This window comes from Anarrhichthys ocellatus, unplaced genomic scaffold (genome assembly GCF_004355925.1).
Source record: "Anarrhichthys ocellatus isolate YVR2014 unplaced genomic scaffold, GSC_Weel_1.0 scaffold24, whole genome shotgun sequence".
In the NCBI taxonomy this organism is placed as follows: Eukaryota; Metazoa; Chordata; class Actinopteri; order Perciformes; family Anarhichadidae; genus Anarrhichthys; species Anarrhichthys ocellatus.
In genome coordinates this window covers 9,434,175-9,446,686 of record NW_022280054.1, presented here as the reverse complement: position 1 = coordinate 9,446,686, position 12,512 = coordinate 9,434,175, and positions in this window count along the sequence as shown.

Below are 12,512 nucleotides of genomic sequence, written 5' to 3'. Positions count from 1 at the left end.
CACACACACACACACACACACACACACACACACACACACACACACACGACTTCACCAGCTGCTTCTGCTTTGTTGCATTACCTAACAGATAATTGGGACCACATGTCCTTCTTGGCACTATTGGGGTGTGTTAAAGGCTTGCAGGAGTGATGTCACCACGTTTCAATTTTCATATACGTGTGACATTGCATAAAGTCTGTTATAGTACGTTTCACTTTGGGTTAAACTCCACTGCGTTCCAGGTGTCATGCACTAGAGGTGCTCCACAAGAGGGCCCTGGCTTATCCAGGGCCATTTGCAATCATAAACTGAAATTATTATCATATGGTGTATGTGGGGATTCAATGTTATTACCGCTGCCAATGAGGTCATGCTTTCAGACCAGTTTGCACATATTTAAGTGAGGAAGATTTACTTTTGGCAGAAGGTTATTCCATAGGCCAGAGGAACAAGCGATTAGTTTTTGGTGCAAATCCATATATGTGTGATGCAGGACGTTCATATTAAACGATGTAAAACATCCGTGCTTTCACTACTTTTCTGTCCCCTTAAATATGTAGTAGCGTAGATTCAGCATGAGCACATCGCTACCACCCACCCCGAAATGTTTTTGTTCCACCAGAAGGTCCACAAATGGTGACATATGTAAGACAGAAGACACCCCCAAAAGTCAAGATACTGTCAATAATCGCCTCATTAGCAACATGGCTGTGTGAGCAAATACATGTATTCAGAATTAAATTGAGCCTTTTGTCTGGGCACATTACCCTGCTGTGTGAATGAGCTCAGGACTCAGGCCTGGAGACTTCGACCCTCCTAACGGCTCCAGACCTGTGGGAGCCTGAGCAGCTTTTTTTCCACCAGGCGAGGTCTCGCCGGGCTCATGTAGTGCGACAGGGTCCAAGACACGCATGAATGAAATCGGAGTGTGATCCTGGGCAGCAGCAAAAGCCCACGGGTGGAGAAAAAGAAAATGACGCAACGAAGAACTGATGCAACGACGTTCAAAGCCGAGACAACACTGGTACAGACACAGATTCTGGAGTTGAAATCTGTCGTTATGTCAGGTTTTGGACGAACATCGTGTAGTTTGTTCCAAGCATTCAGTTTTATCCTGTATGTGATGTCCAGAGTCTCCTGAGAGGACGTCTACGCTTCACTCAGGACAGTCCTGTACTGGCCTCACAGACCAAGATATGAACACGCTGTCTTAGTCTCAGCTACAGACAGCATTAGTGAGTGTCAACTTAACAATAGGAGTTATTACTGATAACAATACATTAAAAATCCAATAGGCTGTTTACATTGCTCTTAAAGCTTTGATTGGTCCACACATGTCCCTTACAAAGTCCACTAAAGATGGAAAGGCTGTAAAGACTTTGATGTTCCACTCCCTGTGTGATGACCGTGTGTGACCGTCCCCACGGACACGCTGTAAAGTTGGGATTACATATAAAGTGATGCCGTCAGCACAGCGAAGACAAAGTCCCCGTGTTTAGTAGCTGCTGGTTCGAAGCAAAGACTAAGTCGAACACTCAGACACACGTGTAAAGCTTTGTCCTGTGTAAAGTGTATTTCCTTCTGTAGAGGGCTCAGGATACAGCACAAAGACAAATCCACCGGAGTCATCCGAACACAATGACAGCGGTGACGTCCTCGCGTGTTCCATGAAGCTACAGATACACACATCAAAAGCAAATCCGATCGACTGCACCGCAACCACAAAGTCCAATCATGCAAATCAACCACAGCCTGTGAAATCAGTGGAGTCGCTAAATATTGACAACAGCACACACAAAGACATTTGTTTAAGAACTATTAAGGAAAGCTTAAAATAAACGTTAACACAATGGTTGGTGCCACAGGGTACACTCCTCCGATGATATTAAGTACGCTCGGTCTGCTGTGTGAAATGTACTTTGTATTTTAAGGGTAATACACAAAAAGGTATCAATTGGTTCTTATATTACATGTAGAGATATTTGTCTTCACCAACAAAAACAATAGCTTTCACATTGTATTATTCACATTAACTGTTGTAATAAGATGCTTGTTGAACAGGGTAACTAGTAGGACAGGAACAAAATGACAATGTGAATCTGTTGAATAGACTGGTGTTTGTATGACAGGAGTTTCTATAGATACTACTCACTAATGGGGGAAACATTTTAAGCAGACACAACTTCCATTTGTTACAGTCTTGGTTTGGGCTGTTTGCAGGTCAAATGAAGAAGTTGTGCTTTAATGCATTAATGTTTTAAGGGACTGGAACAGAAAATGTGGGTCAGTAATTGAGGAAACACTGTAAATCTGATGCGCAGTCTCCCCCTAGTGGTCCTACTCTTAACTTACAGTTTCTGGTGACGTTATTGAATGGCAGTCTGTGTGTGTGTGTGTGTGTGTGTGTGTGTCTCACCTCCTGGGCTGGGAGCGGCGGTCATCCTCACCACTGCCCGACTCCTAAAGAGAGAATTAGAAAATAAAAATATATTCAATACCTGCATCACTTCACATCAGTCCTGTATCAGCAGCTGGTGACACACTGTCTCACACTGATCAAAGAGACGTGGGAGGCGATATGCATCACACGCTGAGTCAGACTCACTTAACCTTGCATTAAAAGAGGGCTAGATTGGCTGGCGGCTGGGGCGGCTACGTCCGGCCTTTCATCTGTGACTTCAGTGATGAGGCTCAGAGAAGGGACCAGGGATGAGGCTGAAACACACTGAGTGGCCATGCCCTCCCTTCTCTGTTTATCTTTCTCCAAAATGCAATCCTCCTCCTCCTCCTCCTCTACCCCCCCCTGCAACCAGCACAGTTCGCCACGCGCACACACACACACACACAATTTTAATCCCAGCCTGTTTTGGTAATCCCTTCCTAAATCTCAGGGAACTTTCCCTTTTGGCATCAATCTGTCAATCCCGGCTACTAAACAGGTCAACCCCCCCCTAAAAAAAACCCAGATACATACATTATGGATGGTCACGCACAGACATGGGACAGCGAACAATAACGAAGACTGCTAATGCTGGTGAATGATGAGGGTGCGTGATGACGGATGAGGAAGATTGTGTGGAGAGTTCAGGAGGTGCAGAAGCTTGAGAGGGAAGGATGGAGGACGTGACTGGGCCTGAATGATGCTCTCTGCATCAGCAGCCAAACAGCCTGCCTTCAAGGCAAAATATGGTGACGCGGGAGAAATAGGAGTCCATGCACGGACTCCAATGCTTCCTGCACACACACACCTGCAAAACTGCCTAGCTCAGCAGATTTCAAAAGGCAATGTGATACCAGTAGACCATTACGCCTCTGCATAGCCCTCACACACTGCTGATGAATTTAGGGGGCTGTATAGCTCTAATATGTGATTAAAACAACATACCATAATAAGCCATGGCTGGGATATAATGCACAGGCTAATCTCCATGGTAACCATGCCACTGCACAGATGTGTAGGGAGTGGCCTTACAGCCAATGAGAACAGGGGGTTTGGTGTGCTGCTAGGCAGATTACACCACTGCCACCGTTGTAAGGTGGCTGCTCCCCACTGTGCTGAAGGCAAAACAATGTCTTTATTAATTGATGGGTCAATAGAATGAAACCGGAGTATAATTTGCAAAAGCGCTGATAAAATGATCGGGAGGAAGTGTACAAGAAAAAGGCCCTGAAGTGACAATGGAATTCCAGCTGTGCCTCTCATGGATGTTCATCTCTCTTTTTGGAGCTCATCCACAGCTCTTTCCTCCACACAAGTCTCTGCTCTGCAGTCCCTTTATCCCCCCCCCCCTCCCCCCTCTCTCAGCATCAGGCATCTCACAAGAGCACTCACATGGCTGCTCCCCATCAGGAGCGGGTCTCATGACAAGCAGCTGGTAACCTCAGCCCGGGATCCTTTCACCGCCACACTACAGCTACAGTCTCACAGTGAGAAACTAAATCATAAATCATGTGTGGGATTTATTTGATCTGCCGCGGACTGGTCAAGGTTGTAATGGACATGAGTCTAAATGTCTCCAAAAGCCATAATAAAATAATAAGTGCTGCAGCCATTTGAATAACGCCCCAAAGGATTTTAAATATTTTTGAGGTTTATAATGTTTGTTGACCATTTCGCTGCTAGGGATTTTCCTTATACATTCTGCGTAGTTGTGCATGTCTGTCCAATGTGATACTCCATCAAACTGGCCTTGAAACGTGGAACACTGAGGTTAAACTGGGCTGTATGTGGCTGAACTCCTGTCATGTAGCGTTAACCAGAGGCCAGGATCTTCAGGATCTTCCATCTGACAGACGCATCATATTCCTGGGTGATGGCATTAGGTCTCGTCTACGGCAGCCACACCACCGCCCTCCATCGGTCTGGGTCAAGAGCCCCTGAAGCCAGGCGTGGGAAGCCTCAAAGTGTCTGAGGGTCTGACAGGCCTGTCCCACTAACCCGCTTTCAAAGGCAGCTCCTCCCCATTCACTGTCACTCCACTAACCCGAGATCATAGGAATCAATGTGTAGATGTGGTGCTGACATGACAGAAAGCAGCATAGTCCAGGTGCATGCTCATATAGAATAAACCAATAATTACTTTTCCTGCTAATTAAAGCTGCGGTTTAGTTTGTTTTTGAAATTGCTTTGGGTTTCCCAGGGAGGAAGTTAGCAAACGGTTACATGATCTAGCTAAGTGAGAGTAAAGTAAAGTTTGCAAAAAAAAACAACACATTGAGTATAAAAGTGAGGCAGTTAACTTTACGCAAAGCTTGCAAGACAAACTTCCCTCTGCAGGACTGTTTGGGGCTACTTTCAGGTTTACAGTATGATGCTAACGGCTAAGTTAGCCACCCATGTACACATGCAACCATGCACACACCCCAAAGCAGTGAAAACCGGGCTAACTGTAAGTCTTCCCTTTGGCGGACCAATGAAACGGAACTGAGCCAAAGATGTCAAACCAGTTCACGGACACTTACAGACACGCTGGGGCTGGAGGTAGTGCTCGGTGTCGGCGACCGCTGGACGGTGACCAGCGCCATCCCGGCTGCTGCTGCTCAGACCTCGGTCACCTCGGAGAGTGAAGAAGCATCCGCACACCAGACATCTTTTTGGGGCAGCAACTAACGTGCAGTGCGCCGAGCTCCCGATGCAATTCCTCTGGTCGTTTGTTCAGTTGACACTTCGCTGTCAAGCTAAATAGAATCAGTGAACATATCCGTTTCTTTCAAAATAAAAGTGTGTATTCCGGAAGTGTTGAATTAACAAAACCAATGTTTTGTTAAACAATGTATTTGAAGATACAGTATTTACGTGGTATTCAAATTATTAATCCGCTATTTTTTATGTTTTTTGGGGCCCGTGTGGTGAATAATCCACGTTGTCTTTTAAAGGAGACGATTCTACGCCTTTATTTTGACAGATACGTCTCATAGCTCTCCATATTGTGTTGCCAGTTAGCTTAACACGAGGCTGCCTGGCTGGTGTCCCGCGCATGCGCAATGGCGACCAGCTGTCAAACTGTTTTGCTGGCCCCTTGAATACACACTTTCGTTCATGCAAAGGTCACCAATTGATCAATTAAACTGATAATAATGCGAATCAATGGGGGACGCTCCTGAACTAGAACTATGTGATGGTGAAAGTCAGAAGAGGTTCCTGAGAGGGAAAAGAGGTGAAAGATGGAAGGAGATATGCAGCACCTTAACACAACCCATATTTCAAGGAGCCTTGAAAACCTTGATGTAAAGTGTTAAATCACAGAGTGAACACCTCTTCCTCTGACTTATCATTGTAGATGCATTTTATTGTAAGAGCAAATGATGTTGTGACTGTTGTGGACAGAGGAAGGTGTGGCTGCGTGTGAGGCTGAGGTCTATATGACGATATAGGAGGCTCATTTTGATTCACTTCATTGCATTATCTGGGTCATTGCCTCCTCCTTCTCCTCTCTCCCTGTCCTCAGCATTCCTCCCCACCCTCCATCTTTTCTCCATCTTTCCTTTTTATTGATCATCCAATAAGCTTGTGTTATAAAACAGGAAAGGCAAAAGAGAAAAAGAGAGTGAGACAAAAAAAAACTGATAAGGAGGTACTTCGGTGGTATAGAGAGAGAAAAACAATGACTGTGTTACACTTGAAGAGCATGGAGAGGAAAAAGGGTGGAAGATGAAGGTGAGGAGTGACTGAAAATACAAATACAGAAAGTATTACAACATGTATGTGTGTGTGTGTGTGTGTGTGAGAGAGAGAGCAAGCAGCTGTGCATCAATCTATCTCTCTTTATTCTCAATTGTCGGGGTTAAATCGTGGCTCTAATAAAATGGAGACCAACTGTGTATTTGTATTTGTGCATGTGTGTGTATAACATTTCAGCATAAGCTCAAGTGTTTGCCTTGTTGGCTGCTAACACAATATCCAAAGCACGTTCATTAGAACAAGGTGGATGACAAAAAGAGCAAATGAGGAGATAGTTATAAAGAGGGCAAAAGAGAAAGAGAGAAAATAGATCCTCTGCAGACAGGTAAGCACAACAGGCAGGGAGAGACCGAGGAAGCGAGTGTGTGGGAACAAACAGGATTAGGATTAGAGTATGATTCTTCTTCAGGGATTTTAGTGTCAAGACAGAGACAGCAGGACTAGAGACAATCCTCCCTGTAATTAAAGCTCTGCTATCCAAAAGAGATTGTATCACAGGCCAGCGAGTGTGTGTGTGTGTGTGGGTGTGTGTATGTGTGTGTGTGTGTGTGTGTGTGAGTGGGAAAGAAATGGTTGTGTATACGTGTGTGGAAAGTAAAAATTTAAAATAAAGACAACAGAGAGGTAACATTTCAACCCTGTTTTTCCCAGTACAGTTTCATGTAGGAAATTAATATATAAATGAAAAATGAAAAAAACAACTCCTGACAACATCCCAGCTATCTTTATATCTGCAGTAAGTACCCCTCTCTCTCTCTCCATCTCTCTCTCTCTCTCTCTCTCTCTCTCTCTCTCTCTCTCTCTCCTCATCCTCCAGTCCCCCCCAGTGGTCAGCTTTCGTCAAAACAAGCTGTTTTGATTCTAATGGCATGATACTCCTTAAAACCAACAGGGGGGGATATGACCACATTAAAAATCAGCTTCCACGGAGGACTGGGGTCTTGATTTAAAATGCTTTTCATGGTCAATGGAGGAAGCAACCGCTGGTCACAATAAGGTGTTCTACTGGGTGAGCCTTTGTTCCAATTTGTTTTTTTTAAACTTTCTCTTAGGTTAGGCCTGTCTGAAATGTCCACAGTCAAAGCTTAATGGTTAGGGAGTCAGGGGCTCTAACATGATGTTCTAAAAGTAGTTCTTGAATGCTATTGATTGGTATTGGTGCAGAGGTTTATATTCTAGATGATGACAAGGTACTTTTAAAATCCAGAAGTAAAAAAAGTTGACCTGAGGCACCATTTCTCTTCAGTTTTTCCTTTTATGAATGACATCCTTCTGTTATGAGCAGAAAAGCTGTCGAGTATTAAAGTCATGATTCTCTTGTTCAAAAAAAAGAAAAACAGTTTTCTTTCTAGATGTTCATCCATCATCCCACATTTTCCCACTGGCTATTTTTGGCAGTTGCAAGAAGAAATAACCCAAAGAGGGAAGCATAACAATGTGACAATTCTTATGGCAGACATGTTGACTTGTCACAGCAAGAAGAACACATATAGCTCAACAGACAGATTACCGATGGCTCTGTTCTTACCAGTAAGTCATAAGCATACGCAACATAAACTCTTAGCTTCGTAACACAATTTAACTAATTACACCTGTGTTTGACGAGTCAAAATGTCTACACCGAGATAGTTTTATGCAGTAACTTTTGCATGTGAAAATAAGGTAACTTCAACACACACATACACACACACAAACAAATATAAAATGTTCAATACTGACAATTAAAAATCTCAATGAAGTTTCCCTATGGTAAAAGCGTTAGCAGTGTACACATGATGTGATTTGTAGGTCAGTCAGTGTCCCCCGACCCTCCTCTTCACACACTACGCATCCACAGGCCGATGGATCTGTCAACTCTGAAGCCCCAAAATACATATGGATAAATCACTTCACTCAGTTTCATCTGAATGTTATTTTGTGTTTTTTTTTTTCGTGCTTCCCAGCTGCATGATGGTCATTTGACATGATGTAAAAACATATTGTTACACTCAATTTCATGATGGAGCCAACGCATGTCAGAGTTACTGTTAAAGGTAATTTCACTCTCTCTCTCCACCGTCTGTCTCCTCTCCTCACCTGTAATGAGAAGACAACAGATCAAGGCCCTGTCAGTGTATCTTGGCAACAATTATATGGACTAAGAAGGCAGGTGAAGCAAGCAATGCAGAAAAGAGAGAGAGAGAGAGAGAGAGAGAGAGAGAGAGAGAGAGAGAGAGAAGAGAGCCTACACTGCAGAGATAAGATGGCATTCTCAGTTCGTGCAAAATGAGTTCATTAGGGGAGTGAGAGACAGCCACTGCTGGGAATGGAGGTTTCTGTGTGATAAAGGTTGGAGCGGCGAGAGAGTTTCATTTCCTGTTCTTCAGAGTCAGTGGCCATATCAGGGGATCAGCAGAGAGGCTGGGTGGAGGGAAGAAAATGGAGAGACAGGGAGAGGACAGACGGAGCAAGTTAGAAAGGTAAATGCCAGGATTTTTGCGTCAGAAAAAAAAAAGACTGACCCTCTGGATCGCTGTCAGAACACATTTATATCGAGAACTGAGGGGAGACAGACAGAAAGAGAGTTGAAAGATATGTCAAACTCGGCTGCTCTCTGGAGAGTGGAAAGCCAAAGTGAGCTGCAGTGATTAGTGTGACGGGTATGAAGTAGCATGAGGTTGTATGAAGGGTTGTCTCAGTGCAAAAGGCTCGACAAAACCCATGAGGCATTCCTGAGAATGACAGCAACCATAGAAAGAGAGTATAGGCACATAATAGGCACACACAAACACAGTTGGCTTGCCCACATTAATATAAGAAAGAACACAGGCAAAGATACGAGAGCTGGGGGGGAGATTAAATGAGCTGCAGGGTCTTGATAGACACCTGATAGTGGGAGAGGCTGGCAGGCAGGCAGCTATGCAGCAGATGCTGAGATGGCAGGTACAGCAGAGGTGGAGGGATACGCTGGCCGTGCCGCACTGTTTAATATAGATCTGCAGCGATAAGGCGAGACAGAGAACACAGGATGTGTCCATCAGTCAGGGGGAAGGGATGCTAAGAGGAAATTGCCACAATAAAGCACACGCACACACACACACACACACACTCACACGTATGGGAGAAACTCGCAGCTCAGCGTATGATTATGTGCACATTCACAGAGGGTGCAGTTAAACCTCCCCCAAAAAAAATCAGTTTTATTTGGAACCTGACAGATAGAACTGCTGATGTGTGGGAACTCAGAAACTGAAATAAGGACACTTCTTTAAAAGTTTTCTCCCACTACCTCAGGATATATACTGTACTCACTGCTACAGATGGCTGCACATCTGTTGTGCATTGGATACATACTCAGGTTGGAGAGCTGATTCTTTCATCAACACTGAAATCAAAATGCTTGTGCTCCTTCTTTTACCTCCTTCTCCAGTGTGTGTGTGTGTGTGTGTGTGTGTGTGTGTGAGTGTGTGTGTGAGTCCGCATGACCACAAGACTGTTTGCTGAAGCTGACGATTACAGTTGTCATTCGTGGGATTAATCAGTGGTGACAAGGAGCCATTGTGTTGTGCACATATGTGCGCACAGACACAGACACGGATGATTGTTCTGACAGGTTGGGACAGCCAGCGTTTTAAAGAGGCTCAATGCAACACCCGATTTGAGCTCTGCTGCAGGCTTTGATCGAGGCGATGCACGAGTCACGCCGACGTGTCCGGCCTGCTTTTAAAAGCAGGCAAGTCATGACAGTTCATGGTGCAGTCACTGAGAATGGCTAATAGAGTCGTTAACCTCTACAAACACGGTATCAACAGTGACACGCAGAGAAACCTCACCAGGAGCCCCACGGTGCCCACTGTCTCAGAGCACTCGCACTTGGATCAGAACCTGATCCGGATCCTGTTGCTACACGATGGCCACCTGTTTGTGCCTCAGCGTTTTACCACGTCATTAAAAAGCCTTCAGTCCTGCACATTGTGGTGGATTTTGGTGCAGCGCATAGCGAACACAGCTGGAAGGATCATTGGTGCCTCACTCCCCTCACTCCCCTCCCTGCAGGACATATACGACACTCGCCTCACCCGCAAAGTGACCATGATTGTGCGTGACTCCAGCCACCCCTCACACAGTCTCTTCAGCCTCCTGCCCTCTGGGAGAAGATACCGGAGCCTCCGTGCTCGCACCACCAGACTCTCAAACAGCTTCGTCCACCAGGCTGTTAGGAAGCTGAACTCTCTGAACTCTCTCCCTCCTCTCTTTTAAGACTCCCCATGTCCAACTGCTGCTAAATACAGATTGATAGTTTTTTTGTTTTTTTCTCTTATTATATATATATATATATATTGTCTAAATGTTTTTTAATCTATTGCACTGTATTCACTTTGTATGTTTATATGTTGGACTAGAGAGAAACGTCTTTTCAACTCCCCTGTATGTTCAGTACATTGTGGAATTGACAATAAAGCAAACTTTGAACTTTGAACTTTGAGATCATCCAACAGATTGTGCTCGTTTCTGTCTTGATGGCAGAGCAAAGTGTAAAAAGGAAGAGATTTAAAGGGTTAGTTCGACCATACCACAAAAAAATAACACATTACAGCTCGGAAAGGTGACACTGGAGAAGCCAGCGAGAGATTAAAATAAAAGTAGCAGCACTAGCTCCAAAAGTTGCTAAATCTAGCGGGAAAGTTACTAAGTTGGCGACACCGACATGTTTCTTCAGGCCTCCCTCCAAAGCCATGCCCCAAAAAGTATGATTATGAACATAAATATATCATGTTTCTATAAATGTTCCCTTCAGTATCTGCCCATGCAAATATGCTGATTGCTCGATAAGCAGACTGTGAGCCTGTTGCAGATACTAAATATATAAATGACAAGAAACATCAGTTCAGGCTGCAGTTCTTTGGAGAATATATTAGAGGAATCCTTAAAAAACCTGTTTAAGAGTGCAAGGTCTGCAGTTTAAATGTGTCGTTGCTTTTTATAGTTTTGTTTAACATTAGTATATTCTCTTTAGTTTGCTATAATTATTTAAGAAAACTTGATACTTCAAAGACATGTCATTGGATACTCAACTTCTAACGCAAAGCAGGTTTGTCTCAGGGCTGAGGACACAGGTGAAGTGTTTGATTGCACAGTGATGATTAAACTCCCTTGATCCAAACTGCATTCCCTCTTTCCGTTTTGGATGTATTCAAATTTTACATGAAACATATTTCATAGTGTCTCGTGTCTGTTTGTGGATCTGTCAGATGAAGACCTGCTTTCCCGTACATGTTGACTATAGTATGTCTGATGTTCATTATGCAAGTTCATGTTCGTAGAAGACTACATAAGTACTATGTCAACTTTTTACTATAATTTCTCAAATTCTGTACAAGACCAGATTGACACACGAAGAAAAGAATGAACCAACAGAGGTTATTTATTTCCATATATATCTTTATTATCCGTTGTTTCCCATATATTTTTATATCTTTATTCTATACAGGTGTATTTCTCAATACAGTCTTTTATTGACATACATATATCTTACATGAGCTCGAGAGGTATGAGAGAGAGAGGCAAGAGGGAGTTTACATCCTTCATAACATATTTTGGCAGTTAACAAGACAATAGATCACATTACAGACACACACACACACACACACACACACCACGGCATGCACACATAAAAGGGGCTGAACACTTCTAATCCTTTTTGCACAACCACCCATACAGGCACCAACACACTAATCAAGGCCCCCCCCCCCACACACACACACACACACACACACACACACACATACATGGAGAGAGGAGACAGATATTCACAGGATAGATTACACCAATACCAAACTGACTAGTAAATACACATTGAGATGTACAGTACTCGCCATATTTTAATTCCTGCTCCTACACACACTCTCAGAAACACACCGACACACACGCGCTATTTTTTGGTAGAAAGTAAAAAGCAGTAATGCTGATTTTCAGACTATGCCATTGATAATGCTATTAGCTCTGATCCATATTTGGTTTCCATTACTGACAGTTATGCAGAATGACAACAGAGTGCAGAATGTCACTGTGATTAAACGAGGACCATCAGCACGATGTCATGTGATGTCACATGTGATGTTTGTCACACGAGTGTGGGAGGTCAAAATGACACGTTAGAAAATAAACACATTTTATATTGCAGTTACAGGATGAATACACTTGGTTGGTTATGTCTGTGATCTATTTTTTTCAACTGGAAATTCTAACAGTCTTTTTTTCCAGACACACAAACACGCAGGCAGTCACACGCACGCAGTCTCTCTCACACACACACACACACACACACACACACACACACACACACACACAC